Below are 13,149 nucleotides of genomic sequence, written 5' to 3' on the forward strand. Positions count from 1 at the left end.
CTACTTATGACCCCTCAAGTGCCCCCCAGAAGACCCTCCAGCCATTCCTCCATAGGAAAGAGGGATCTCCCCACTTCCCTACCTCCCTGAGAACAGCAGCAATGGCTTCAGGTCCGAGACTGCGCATGCGCACATACATCCAAAGGCCCCTTCTGATCATGTGCAGGGATCACCAGGGTCTTACTGCTGCTGCTGTTTGTTCCACTGGCGGCCTTTGAGGGAAGGGAAGGAGTGCACTGGGGGTTCAGCAGCCTCCCCTTCCTTCCTTCCTTCCTTCCTTCCTTCCTTCCTTCCTTCCTTCCTTCCTTTATTCCTTCCTTCCTTCTTTTGAGGAGATTTTGAAGAGGCCCCAATAGAACCCAGGAAAAGCAGGAAAGGAAGGCTCTGCTTTGGAAACAGTCTCCCTGTGTATACTATATGTATATAGATAGATATAGATATAGATATAGATATAGATATAGATATAGATATAGATAGATGTAGTGTGTTTGCCTCCTCTGTTCTTATGGCTGGGAATGTTGCTGAGAACTGAGGAGAGAAGAAAGTGTCAGTGTTGTGCAAATTCAAACTTCTGTGCATCAAAGAGTCCAGTGAGTTGAAATAGCAAAGAACTTTATTGAAAACACATAGTCAGGAATTCAATGTTTAAGCCAGAACTGCCCTCCCCAAGCCAAAGAATATATTGAAACCCTAAAACCTAAAACTCCACCTTCTACCAAACCTAGCCCCCACCTGCAATTCCCACCATCTATCCCCCACTATAAACCAGCCCCTCTTTGCCATCCTTCTCACACGCACAATCTCTCCCTGCCCCAGACATTCAAAGAAGCTAGCTCCCTTTCTGTTACTACTGGTCCCCAACTTTCTTCAGCCAACATCCCTGCTCCCCAGCTACCTAACCTATATTATGACCCACAATCCCCAGCCAAATTCATAACCGAAAGCAATTGTCTATATTAGTAGCTATTAAAACCTAAACTTAACAAATCATAACTTTAAAACATAGACAGACATACAGACAGAAAAACCGTACAAATAAAATCATAAGGGCCTTTTCTTAGCGCCGATTAATTGAAAAAATATTTTTGCATTCCTTCTTTACAAAAATAATGTTTGTTCACTGCTTGGATTTGTGTGGCGTCTCTCCTGTGTGGCCTCTATGATGATTGAATAGGCATGACCTCCAAGAAAAGCATTTTCCACACTGCTGGCATTTGTATGGCTTCTCTCCTGTGTGGATTCTCTGGTGTTTCACTAAGTCTCCCTTCAAAGAAAAACCTTTCCCACAATGCTGGCATTTGTATGGCTTCTCTCCTGTGTGGACTCTCTGATGTTTCACTAGGTCTGACTTTGAAGTAAAACATTTCCCACAATGCTGGCATTTGTATGGCTTCTCTCCTGTGTGGCCTCTCTGATGTTTCACTAGGTGTGACTTCCTAGAAAAACCTTTCCCACAATGCTGGCATTTGTATGGCTTCTCTCCTGTGTGAATTATCTGATGTCTCACTAAGATTGCCTTCCAAGAAAAACATTTCCCACAATGCTGGCATTTGTATGGCTTCTCTCCCGTGTGGACTCTCTGATGTTTCACTAGTTCTGACTTTGAAGTAAAACATTTCCTACAATGCTGGCATTGTATGGCTTCTCTCCGGTGTGGACTCTCTGATGTGTCACTAGGTTTGACTTCCGAGAAAAACCTTTCCCACAATGCTGGCATTTGTATGGCTTCTCTCCTGTGTGGACTCTCTGATGTCTCACTAAGTGTCCCTTCCGAGAAAAACCTTTCCCACAATGCTGGCATTTGTATGGCTTCTCTCCTGTGTGGACTCTCTGATGTCTCACTAAGTGTCCCTTCCAAGAAAAACCTTTCCCACAATGCTGGCATTTGTATGGCTTCTCTCCTGTGTGGACTCTCTGATGTATCACTAGGTGCGCCTTCAAAGAAAAACATTTCTCACAATGCTGGCATTTGCATGGCTTCTCTCCGGTGTGGACTCTCTGATGCATGACAAGGATCGACTTGTACGCAAAATGTTTCCCACAATTCTGGCAGTTGTATGGCTTCTCTCCTGTGTGGACTCTCTCATGACTGACACGTTTTTCTGTAAAGAAGGATAATGACAGACAATACTGAATATCAGAGTTAAGAGAGAAAGGTGTTAGCCCAAGATTTATCCCTAAATTCACACCTCCCTATTTGATATAAAGTTGGACTGGAAGACCTAAGCATGACCCTGTTGCAGATGCCCCAAATCCATGAAACGATTATATCCTTACTCACAGTAGCTGGCAAAGAAGAGATTGTGGGGGAACTATCTTGAGGTAATCAGTAGAAGCAGATAGTCATACAGACTGTTGAAAAAAGATTCTTTTAAACATGTGTAAACATATTTTGATTGAAAAGTGGCCTCATATCCTGTGAGACGGCCAGAGAGGGTTGAGTCAGAGCACATGGCATGATGCAAGCTAGCTGCAGAGGACACTTCATGGGAGTTAGAGTATGTTGTGGCACCAGGAGATGACTCACAACCAATACAGTACACGGGTCACATGTGGATTGATTGGATTGGAGTTGTGTATACAAGAGATGGTGAGCATGATGGAAGTCAGAGAGGAATGCTTGCAAATGTTTTTATTATTTTCCAACTCAAGATAGAGAACCTCCAAAGATTCGAATGAAATCAGCTGTTTCTGTGACTTACTTTTAAGTGTGAAAAGTGGTCAGTGTATTGCCAATACCTGTATCTGGAAATTTGTTTCCATACTGTGCTAATATTGTTGAGCTGCATCTGGGAGCATCGTGTTCATATTGCGCTGTACATGGGCTTGTGAACAGGACTGGAATTCAGAGCCAACAAGGACCTGGGGACTGGTGTGCCAAACCCTTATGTCTGAGGTATTTGCACCAGGGCCGGCTCTTCCATATAGGCCACATAGGCAGCCGCCCAGGACGCAACAAGTTCAAGGGCACCATTTGCGCTCCTCTTGGAGCACGCACGTGTGCACGCATGCTCAGCTCCAGCCCCAGGCAAGCACCAGGGCAGCAAAAGCGCTCCTCCTGGCTTTGCTGGGCTGTGCGCCGCCCGGAGGAGATGAAAGGGCACTTGCTGGAGCGCGCACACGTGCATACACACAGCCCCAAACAAGCACCAGGGCGCCACTTGCGCTCCTGTAGGCTTCAGGAGGAGCGCAAGTGGCACCCTTGCGCTTGTTTGAGGCTGCGCACAGGCACTCCAGCAAGCGCCCTTTCCTTTTCTCCTGGCCCTGACTCCTTTCTGCAAAGCCAGTAAAAAACCCTGAAGGAGAGGCTGAGAGGGACAAGAGGCTGCATCAGGCTGCATCCACACTGAAGAATTAACCCGGTTTGGCAGCGCTTTAACTCATTTCTGGCTCAAAGCTATGGATTCTAGGAGTGTGAGCATGTTGTGGGGCCCAGATATCAAGGCTTAACTCTTTTCTGGCTCATGGCTATGGGATTCTGGGAATTAGAGCATGTTGTGGGGTCCAGATATCAAGGCTTAACTCTTTTCTGGCCCATGGCTATGGAATTCTGGGAGTTAGAGTATGTTGTGGAGCCCAGATATCAAGGCTTGACTCTTTTCTTGCTCAAGGCTATGGAATTCTGGGAGTCAGAGTATGTTCTGGGGTCCAGATATCAAGGCTTAACTCTTTTCTGGCTCATGGCTATGGAATTCTGGGAGATGGGGTATGTTGTGGGGCCCAGATATCAAGGCTTGACTCTTCTGGCCTCTTTTTATAGGACACGTCCTACATTTCAGATTTCTACCCAGAAGGAATTTCAAAACACCCTTATTTTTTGTAAGATGAGCAGATGTCCTCCTTTTCTAGGACGTGTCCTATGTTTCAGCCTTCTGGCCAGGATGAATGTCAAAATGTCTTCCATTTTTGGTTGGATGACCACACGTCCTCCTTTATCCAGGATACGGCACACATTTGAGCCCTGCCCAGGAGCAATGTGAAAACATCCTCCATTTTACCAGGGTGACCAGACATCATCCTTTATCCAGGGCACATTCTACATTTCTGCCCAGGAGGAATTTCAAAACATCCTGGTTTGTTCAGAGAGTTTGCCTTTGCCAGTCTTTCCTTGAGGATGAGAGTGTGTGACTTACTTGCCTAGTGGGTTTTCTTGATTTGTTCAGAGAGTTTGCTTTTGGTGACTTGGGGGTGTGCGAGTGAATGGGTGTGTGCCTTCAAGAGGTTTTCTTGGGAGGTTTGTCAGAGAGGGTTTGTCTCTGCCATCCTCTGAGGCTGAGAGAGTGTGACTTGCCCAATGGTTTTCTTGGAAGATTTGTTCAGAGGGGATTTGCCTTCACCTTACCTTAAGGCTGAGAGAGTGTGACAAGCACTGTGATGTCCCTCGTGGGCCACACCATTTGGACACGGCGCATGAGCCACGTCATCGACACGTGCCCCATGTAAGATATTTAGCCTTCTCTGTTGGAGAGAATCAGATTTTCATTGAAGCCTGGTATCCAGAGTCATAGAATCATAGAGTTGGAAGAGACCCCAAGGGCCATCCAGTCCAACCCCATTCTGCCATGCAGGAACTCTCAATCAAAGCATCCCCAACAGATGGCCATCCAGCCTCTGCTTAAAGGCCTCCAAAGAAGGAGACTCCGCCACTCTCCAAGGGAGCGTCTTCCACTGTTGAACAGCCCTTACTGCCAGGAAGTTCCTCCTAGTCCAACACACAAAGCTATATCCCAACCTCCTACCAAGGAAGAATGTCAAAATGTTCTCCATTTTGAGCATGACTGAGAAACATGAATTTATATTGTTTTTTTATTAATGTTTTTGGCTTTTAGTTGGTTGTGTTCTCCATTTTTGAACGTCCTACAATTTGTCCTACATTTTGTCGTACATAATGTCCTACATTTTCCCTACATTTTGAGGGCTTACCGGAGGGGGACCAAAATATTTCTCGCCTAGGGTGGCCAAATGTCTAGAGCCAGCCCTGATTTGCACCAAGCACCCATTGCATTCAATTTGATTTTGGACCATATTTTCCCCACCCAGGAAACTTTCTAAAGCGATTTAAAGCTTATAGAAAACTCAGGTTCTGCCCACTAGCAACAATTTCAGTATAAATATACCAACTGGCTGTTCTTCAGCACCAGTCCAGTTGCAGACAAACACTCTGTTGGTTTACATTACTAAACCCCTCACTACACTCGCCAGCTCCACTTGCCATGGGAGTTACTGACTTCTTTCCCATTCTGGACCCTCAGCAATTGGAATCAAGTTTCGTCTAGGTTATGTATTACCATTAGCAAAGCCTAACATCTGTTCATCACTCCCACCTTTGGTACCTAGTTCTTGTGTGTGTGCGTGAACACCTATATGTGTGTGCATGCGTGTACAGTGCACTTGCGTCATACGCGGGCATGCCTTATGCAGATTGCAGCATACATTAAAAGCTACACTGAGAAAAGGGGTGGTGTGCCCCATAAGGGTTAATAGCGAGTGTGCCTGTCAGGACCGTGTCCGCTCCACTGCACGGAGCCCCATTCATTTAAAGAGGGCTTGAGAATACACTGAATTCTCCTAATGCCAGGGGGGCGGAACAGGATGACTACCGAGGTCACTGTTGCCCCACTCTCTTCTGTGAGCTAAGTATGAAATTTCCCTAAAAGCATAGCACTTGGGAGTATCCTCTCCAGACTCCAGCATTTCGGTTAACAAAGGGCTTCTGAAATCAACCATGGAGCTAAGCAAGCTCAAGTTGGAAAAGAAACATTAGAGAAAAAGGAATTTTGGTGTCGTCCTTTCTTCGCTTCATAGACATTGCTTATAATTTCTAAATGGAACCCCTTAATATGTTTCAAAACAAGGATCTGAGCTGGTTCTCACCATTTCAGGTCTTAAAATCTGTCAGGTCCATGGCTGCCTCCCAATCCCCAAGGCGCCTCTCCTGGCCCTTCCCAGATTCCCTTCCTCTCTGCAAAGAGCTAGGCAATCCTGGCTTTGCTCCTGCTTTCCCCTCCTGGCTCCCATCTGCCTGAGCCCCTTCCCTTTTTCCATCCGCTCTACAACAGGGACGTAGCCAGGATTTTAGGAAGGGGGTCCAGACCAAATGCCACCATTATATTGGGGCTTGGGTGCGGCAGAACCCCCCTTGGCTACGTCCCTGTCTACAATCTTCCCTCTTGCCTATCTGCACTGCTTCAGCATCTCATTTTCAGCATCTCTTCCCTGCCTTTAAATATTTCACTTTCCCTCCGTCTCTCTATTACAGACACATACCCACAGAGTGTGGTGCATAAAAGGGATTGGTTGAGGTCCATTTGTTGAGAAAGGCAGGATAATCAATATACAAATAACTCATTGGCAAAGGCAGAGCAAGGGGGCTGGGCCCGGACTCCAATTTTTGTGAGGGTCAAGGGCCAGGGAGGAGCCATAAAACATCTATAAGACAGGCAAGGACTACTGAGGGGGCCACCCCACATTGTATTGCTGGGGGGGGGGATGAAATAATATTTTGCCCCTCAACGTCCCACAGCATCCCTTTGGGGAAGTGGAGGCCATTTTGACACTGTTGGGCCCTCCCTGAGCCACTGCAGGCCCAAGAGAGGTCTTTCCACCAAGAAGACTCTTCAGAGCTTAAAAAGGATGGAAGAGGGGCCAAAAAAGGTAGGAAACTTGCTCAGGGATGTACTGGGGAACATTTGGGTGTGAAAAGCATTAATCTCCATGGCTTCTTTCCACAAAATCCTAGAATTGGCAGTTTAGGATGGAGTATTTACAATCCTTAGAAACTGTAGAGCAATAGTGCCTCACTGAACTAAAGATTCAAATATTCTACAGGATGTTGCTATCACAATTAAACTACGCTTTAAAGGGCTCTAGGACTCCTAGTAGACCGCAAGTTGAACAAGGGCCAAAAGTGCGATGCGGCAGCTAAAAAGGCCAATGTGATTCTAGGCTGCATCAATACGAGTATAGTTTCTAGATCAAAGGAATTAATGGTGCCACTCTATTCTGCTTTGGTCAGGCCTCACTTGGAATAATCCTGTGTCCAGTTCTGGGCCCCACAATTCAAAAATGATCTTGACAAATATTCAAAGGAGGGCAACCAAAGTGGTGAAGGCTCTGGAAACCATCAAGCTCTATGAGGAGCAGCTTAGAGAGCTGGGTATGTTTATCCTGGAGAAAAGGAGATAAAAAGTGGATATGATATCCATGTTTAAATAGTTGAAAGGGTGTCATATTGCGCAAGGAGCAGGCTTGCTTTTTGCTGCTACAGAGAAAAGGAGACACCACAATGGATGCAAGACACAGGGAAAGAGGTTCCACCTAAACATTAAGAGCTCTTTGACAGTGAATATACTCCCTCAGAGTTTGGTGGAGTCCTCTTCTTTGGAGGTCTGTAAGAGAGGCTGGATGGCCATCTCTTGGGGGTGATTTGAATGTGTATTCCTGCATGGCAGAAGGAGGTTCAACTGGATGGCCCTTGTGGTCTATTCCAACTCTACGATTCTATAATTCTAGTGGAACCAAAGCGACATGATAATATAGTATGAAAGGGCCCTCAGTCTTTAGAGAAAGAGCAATTGATTCAGGTTCCTTACCTACAGAAGCCACATTCTCATAATTGTCTATCATTACATAATTGTACAAAAGTTTCTGTTTCTTCGTCAACAGATTCCATTCTTCTTCAGAGAAATATACTGCCACATCTGCAAAGGTCACCTGAAATAGAAAATAGCCCTCATCCAGAGAGTGACTAAGCAAAAGGGGAGGAAAGCACATGGTGCATATTCAAATATTAGTATTTCATCACTTCAGAATTCAGTACAGGATATAAACTTTAAATTCTGTTAGCAAGAAAAAAGCTACTGCCTTTGAGATCCACTTTGTCTCGAATCCTTTCAATATAATATAATAAACAATATACAGTGGACCCTTGTTATACGCTGAGGTTCCAAGATCCCCCGTGTATAACAAAATCCGTGTATGTTCAAGTCCCATTAAACATAATGACATAGCAAAATGGTGTCCCTTATAAAAAATGGAAAATCAAGGTAAATTTATACTTTTTTGGAACATTTTCAAACCGTGTATGCTTGAATCCGTGTATAAAAAATCCGTGTATAAGAAGGGCCGACTGTAATTTAGGCCATGGCTGGGCTATTGAGGATGAATTAGGATACTGACTATCCCAAAATATATAGTACAAGAAATGTCATTTTTAAAAAAGAGTTCTGGGGAGCACTCTGGACTTGAGGGCCACTGGGCCCACCCCCAATTTAGATCCAGAGAGGATCTCCCATATCCCCATCATTTCACAGACAGGAAAAGCAAGGCACATGTGTGCAAGCAACACCAGAAGATGGTGAGGATGGCCAAAGTTTTTATGAGAAAGTTCACACAAGCTAGGAAAGGCACAGCAGTTTGCTTTGCCTCAGCTTCCTGGCAAGGGAAGACCCTAGCAACTTATCTCCTCTCCTCGCTCCCTTTTTGAATTGATGGGGTGCAAACTCCTTGGAAGTCATTTTGCAGCAAGCCAAGACAGCTGAGGAGAAGAGGCAAAGTGGGAGAAGGAGAGAGAAACCAGGACATCTTTCAAAGCCCCTGAAAAAGTGGGGTGACAGAGGATTAACCAGGACTTTCTCTGCCAAACTGGGACAATATGTTCTCCACTTGCTTTCATGAGCTACCTCAGCACTGACACAAATGAAATTAATAGTCAGGATGGCGACTCACCAAAGAGTTGTTGTACTTCGCCAGCCTCTTTCTCTTGGAGCCCAACTCCCTCTGCTTGGCCTCTGTGTTGGCCATTAGGTGGGCAAGGGGGGGGGGGGGTTTCCTGGTGGCCCTGCACTTGGGTCTCTTCCAGCAAAATATGCCCCAAAGCTGTGTACAAGGAGACCGAGATGAAGTTCCTGAGAAAAGAGACTAGGATTAGGCTTGCTTTGTCACGAAACCCTGCATCACTCAAAGATACAGAGAACAGCATGCTGCTAGTGAGATGCCAATGCAGAGGTGAGCATCCCCTTCCTCCCTCTTCACCAAACAAAGCCCTCTGGACCTAGCATAGATTCACTGCAGCTCCCCCTACATAATAGATTCTACATGTTAAAACGCTTTTGAGGTTGGTATGTTGCGCAACACATGAGGCAACACGCTAACATATGGCGCCAGATTCTCCACCTTAACTGTAGTCAGTAGATTGTGAGCTGAAGAAACACCTGTCTCTTTCTCAATGAGCAGAGAGACACTGTAATCTTCTCTCAGATGAGGCTTTTATTCCTATAAGAGGTTCCACTGTGTACAACACTATATACATCGACACCCTCCACCATCCACACCAGTAACAACCTACTCTGAGGCACACACTGTCTCACTCTTCCTCAGTGACAGTTGAGAATGACAGTTGACAGTTGCATCAACATTCCAGTGATGCACTGTTTAAATGCTGACACATATAACTGCCACTAGAGCTGTCAATGGCTTCCACAACAGCTCCACCTAGTGGCCACATGCCTGTCATTTCCTCAGACCTGTTCACCATGGTCCTGACACTCCATGCCTTGTGAGAGTGGAGGGGGGTCAGGGGATGGGGAATTGGAGAGGACCCTGGCTATGTCCCTGTAGCCAGATGTGAAAGGAGTGCATCATCTGCTGAAACCTGCTGACCTCCCCAGTGCCTTCCTTTTGCTTCTGGCTAGAGAAACACAGCTGGATGCTTCTCCAATGCCTCGCACCCAACACTCTCATCAGGCATGGAATGACCATGCAGGAGGGCTTCCACAACTCTATGGTAGTACTTGGGTCAGTGAATGACCAGTTGTAGCCTGACTCCACCCAGAAAAACACTGGAGCATGGAGGGTTTTGCTGGGTGAGGCTGTCTGGCCTGGTGGCCCCTCATTCTCCCAGTGCCCAAACCAGTTGCCGTCCATCCCCCATTGAGGCCTCAGGTCAGGCAGGCAAGGAAAGGAGCTCTCTCTTTTCAGGTTGCTTCCCTTCCATGGTATCCAGCCCTCCTCCCAGGATCAAGGGACACCAAAGGATTGAGCTGACGGTAAGGGAGCACCCAATTTCTGTGGAAGCCTTCTGCATGTAGAGGAGTCACAATTCGGACAGTGTCTCTGCCCATGTGGAGAGTGCCATGTGGAGACATGACAATTGTTCATTCTCTGACATAACCCATTCTCTAATCCAAACTAAACAACAAGCAGCATAATAAAGTTTTAAGTTTGGTAAACCCAGCCCTCCTCTACTTTTGTCATCACAAAGTATTTTCGTTTTTATCCTGGCTCTTTTTTAATTCCAAATTAATTTTGAGATTTCCTTTTGCCATAGATTCAATGGTTTTTCATTCTGGATGATGGGTATCGCTTGAAACAGAAACAGCATTTCAGGAAGGAAACTCATTTGGATCAGTGATATTTTTCCTAATAGCGATAAGTGTAATTTCCCCCATTTTTCTAGGTCTTTTCTGATTTACTTCCATGTGTCTCATAGTTATTGTGAAATAGATCTGAGTTTTTATGTGTTAAATTTATTTCTTGTTATTTAACTTCCTTTCCCACTTTAAATCCACTAATTTCTTCCTGCATTTGTTCTTCTTTCCCCCCATATTTTGTGTTATTAATGGTGTTTTGTCTCTGTTTACTTTTAGTCCTGAAACATATTCCAATTCCACTATTACATCCATCAATTCTCTTGTGCTCTTTTCTGGGTTCTCCAGGGAATATATATGTCTTCTGAGAAGACTCTCATTTTAAACTCAATGTATGTTAATTTTTATTCCATTAATCTTATTTTCTAATCTTATCCTATTATTCAGTGCTTCAAGGATCACAATGAACAAAAGGGGTGAAAGTGGGAAAGCTTGCCATTTACCTTTAGAAGTCTTAAATTCCTCTGTTTTTTTATAGTTAACAATTAGTTTGGCTCTTTGATCTTTATACAATGCATTTATCCATCTTAAATAAGAAGCTCCTGTTTCGATTTTTTCAGGTGTCGCAAATAACATATCCCATCCTATGTTATCGAAGGCTTTTTCTAAATTAACAAAGATAAGTGCAAGTTTTCTTCATTGTGCCTTTCAAAATATTCAATTATATTTAAGATGTTTAGGATGTTATCACTTTCCTTTAGATATTTAAGTTTAATCTGTATTTCCATTGCTTCTTCTGTATAGGTTTATGAGGGACGATTGCATCCTGGATTATGTTCATTATTGGGATGTGAAGACCTATGTAAATTCATTTTATAAACCCAGTGAAACAAATATCTCACAAAGCTCTAGTAAACAACATGTACACACAGTGCTCACACAAAGGACTCACTGACGCACTGTGTGTCATAGGTCTGGAAATCTCACTTCCACCTTCTGGGAAGACAAGGCTGCCAGACACTCAATTTGGGGCTTTATGCCTGAAAAGCATGGGTTCACTCTCTCAGCTGAAACCTTTCCATAAATTCCTGGACTGAAATATTTAAATAAAAGTCCTCATTCAGCTCCAGGAATAAAGACTTACCTTCAGTACAAGGACACTGACTTCTGCGGTCCCAGAAAGGCCTCTCCTGCAGTCCTTTATGGCTGGAGCTTCCCTGGGTCAGAGGCCGTCTCCTCAGCCGTAGAGAAGGATTGCTCTGAGTGCGAAGGAGGAGGAGGTCCAAGGGCTGAGGGAGGGAAGGCAATGGGAAAAGGTCAGTGCCAATGGCCATGGAGGGCAGAAGGTGACAATGCCTAGGAAACTCCTCTGAGTCCCAGGCCTAGGAATGAGAGGCAGGAGTGAGTCCAGGGGGCTGAGGTGGAGTCTCCTTTCCCAAAGAGGGAGGCAAGGACCGGTGGCCCCTCCCCAGCTAGGGCCCAAAGGAAGGGTCTCTTTCCCCATCTCTCTCTCCCAGCCCCCAAAGCCCAGCTTCCCCACTGGCCCTGAGTCCCTGCCTCCCCTTCCTGAGACCCCCACCAGCCCCTCCCTCCCTCCCTCCCTCCCTCCCTCCCCCCCAAAATGGAGGGCCAGAGGTACAAAGAGAGACACTTCCTTCCTTTTGGCCCAAGGAGCCTGGCCTCCTTCTCTCTCTGGAGCCTCAGGAGAGAAAGAGAAGCCTCTGTTCAGCTGAGGCTCAGAGAAGGTTCTGGAACATTATTCCCCACAGTCACAAGCAGCACAAAATGGCTGCCAGAAAACAAGACAGTTACCACAATACAAAATGGCTGCCTCTTCCTCAGCGCTTGGCTGTTGTCAGTTTGAGGCCTTCAGGGAGAGAGAGAGACTGAGGGGAAGAATAGAAGGAGGGCCTTGGGAGATAGAGAGCCTTCCTGAGATATTCAGGGTTTTTTTGGCCTCACAAAGGATTTTGGGCAAAGAGCGGTTCCAAATTAATCAAGAAACATCTGGGATAGGTATCAACAAATCTGAGCTATAAGGCATGCTATGGTCAAAGAAAGGTGTCACAATATCTGCACTTTATAAATGTTTATTAAAGTATTACACTGAAGTTGGAATTGTAAAGGTTAATATGGTGTCCTGGGCACAAGGTTTTGGTAGATCATGAGATTTAAAACAATGGGAAGATACGTGGTCCAAAATAATAAATTATACCTTGTGTCAAGAAATAAAGGAAAACTACTATAAAATGTGTTACCGCTAGTATTTGACACCGGAAAAAAATTGTAAAATATATGGGCACACCAGTAATAAACGCTGGAAGTGTCCCAGGAAGAAGGGAACCTTATACCATTTGTGGTGGAAGTGCAGGAAAGCAGCAAAATATTAGTCCAAAATCCATAGAGTAATTAAGAAGACATTGAAGATTAAATTGGAAAATAAGCCTGAGATATTTTTGTTAAACATGGTAGATGATGATTTGGAAAGAAAATACGGATGTGTGTTATTTTATATGATTTCAACAGCCAGAATTGCATATGTGAAGTCTTGGAACAATAAGAAAGTCCCGGACACTGAGGAGTGGTTGAGAAAGCTGTTTGAGGTACTGGAGCTACACAAATTAACAAGGAAGTTAGAGATGGAAAGTCGCACAAATTTTTGGAGGTATGGAAAAAGGTAATAGATTGTTTGGAAAGGAAATGGGGTCAACTGACCATTGAATTACTCATGGTTTGAAAGATATGTAGCTTATTATAACGAAAGAAAGGGGACCCAGAAAAT

At 44.9% G+C, this 13,149-nt stretch overlaps 1 pseudogene across 1 annotated transcript; it reads right to left on the reverse strand.

The window, feature by feature from the left end:
* Nucleotides 1-633: 633 nt before the first annotated feature.
* Nucleotides 634-11,554, reverse strand: LOC149287747 (uncharacterized; annotated as a pseudogene). The gene is made up of 4 exons (XR_016277456.1): nucleotides 11,512-11,554; nucleotides 8,728-8,906; nucleotides 7,593-7,713; nucleotides 634-2,102 (listed from the first exon to the last, which is right to left on the reverse strand). The product of XR_016277456.1 is annotated as an uncharacterized LOC149287747 (transcript).
* Nucleotides 11,555-13,149: the final 1,595 nt, after the last annotated feature.

The sequence above is a fragment of the Sceloporus occidentalis genome, unplaced genomic scaffold (genome assembly GCF_023333645.1).
Source record: "Sceloporus occidentalis isolate IW3139 unplaced genomic scaffold, rSceOcc1.0.p SCAF_57, whole genome shotgun sequence".
NCBI lineage: Eukaryota > Metazoa > Chordata > Lepidosauria > Squamata > Phrynosomatidae > Sceloporus > Sceloporus occidentalis.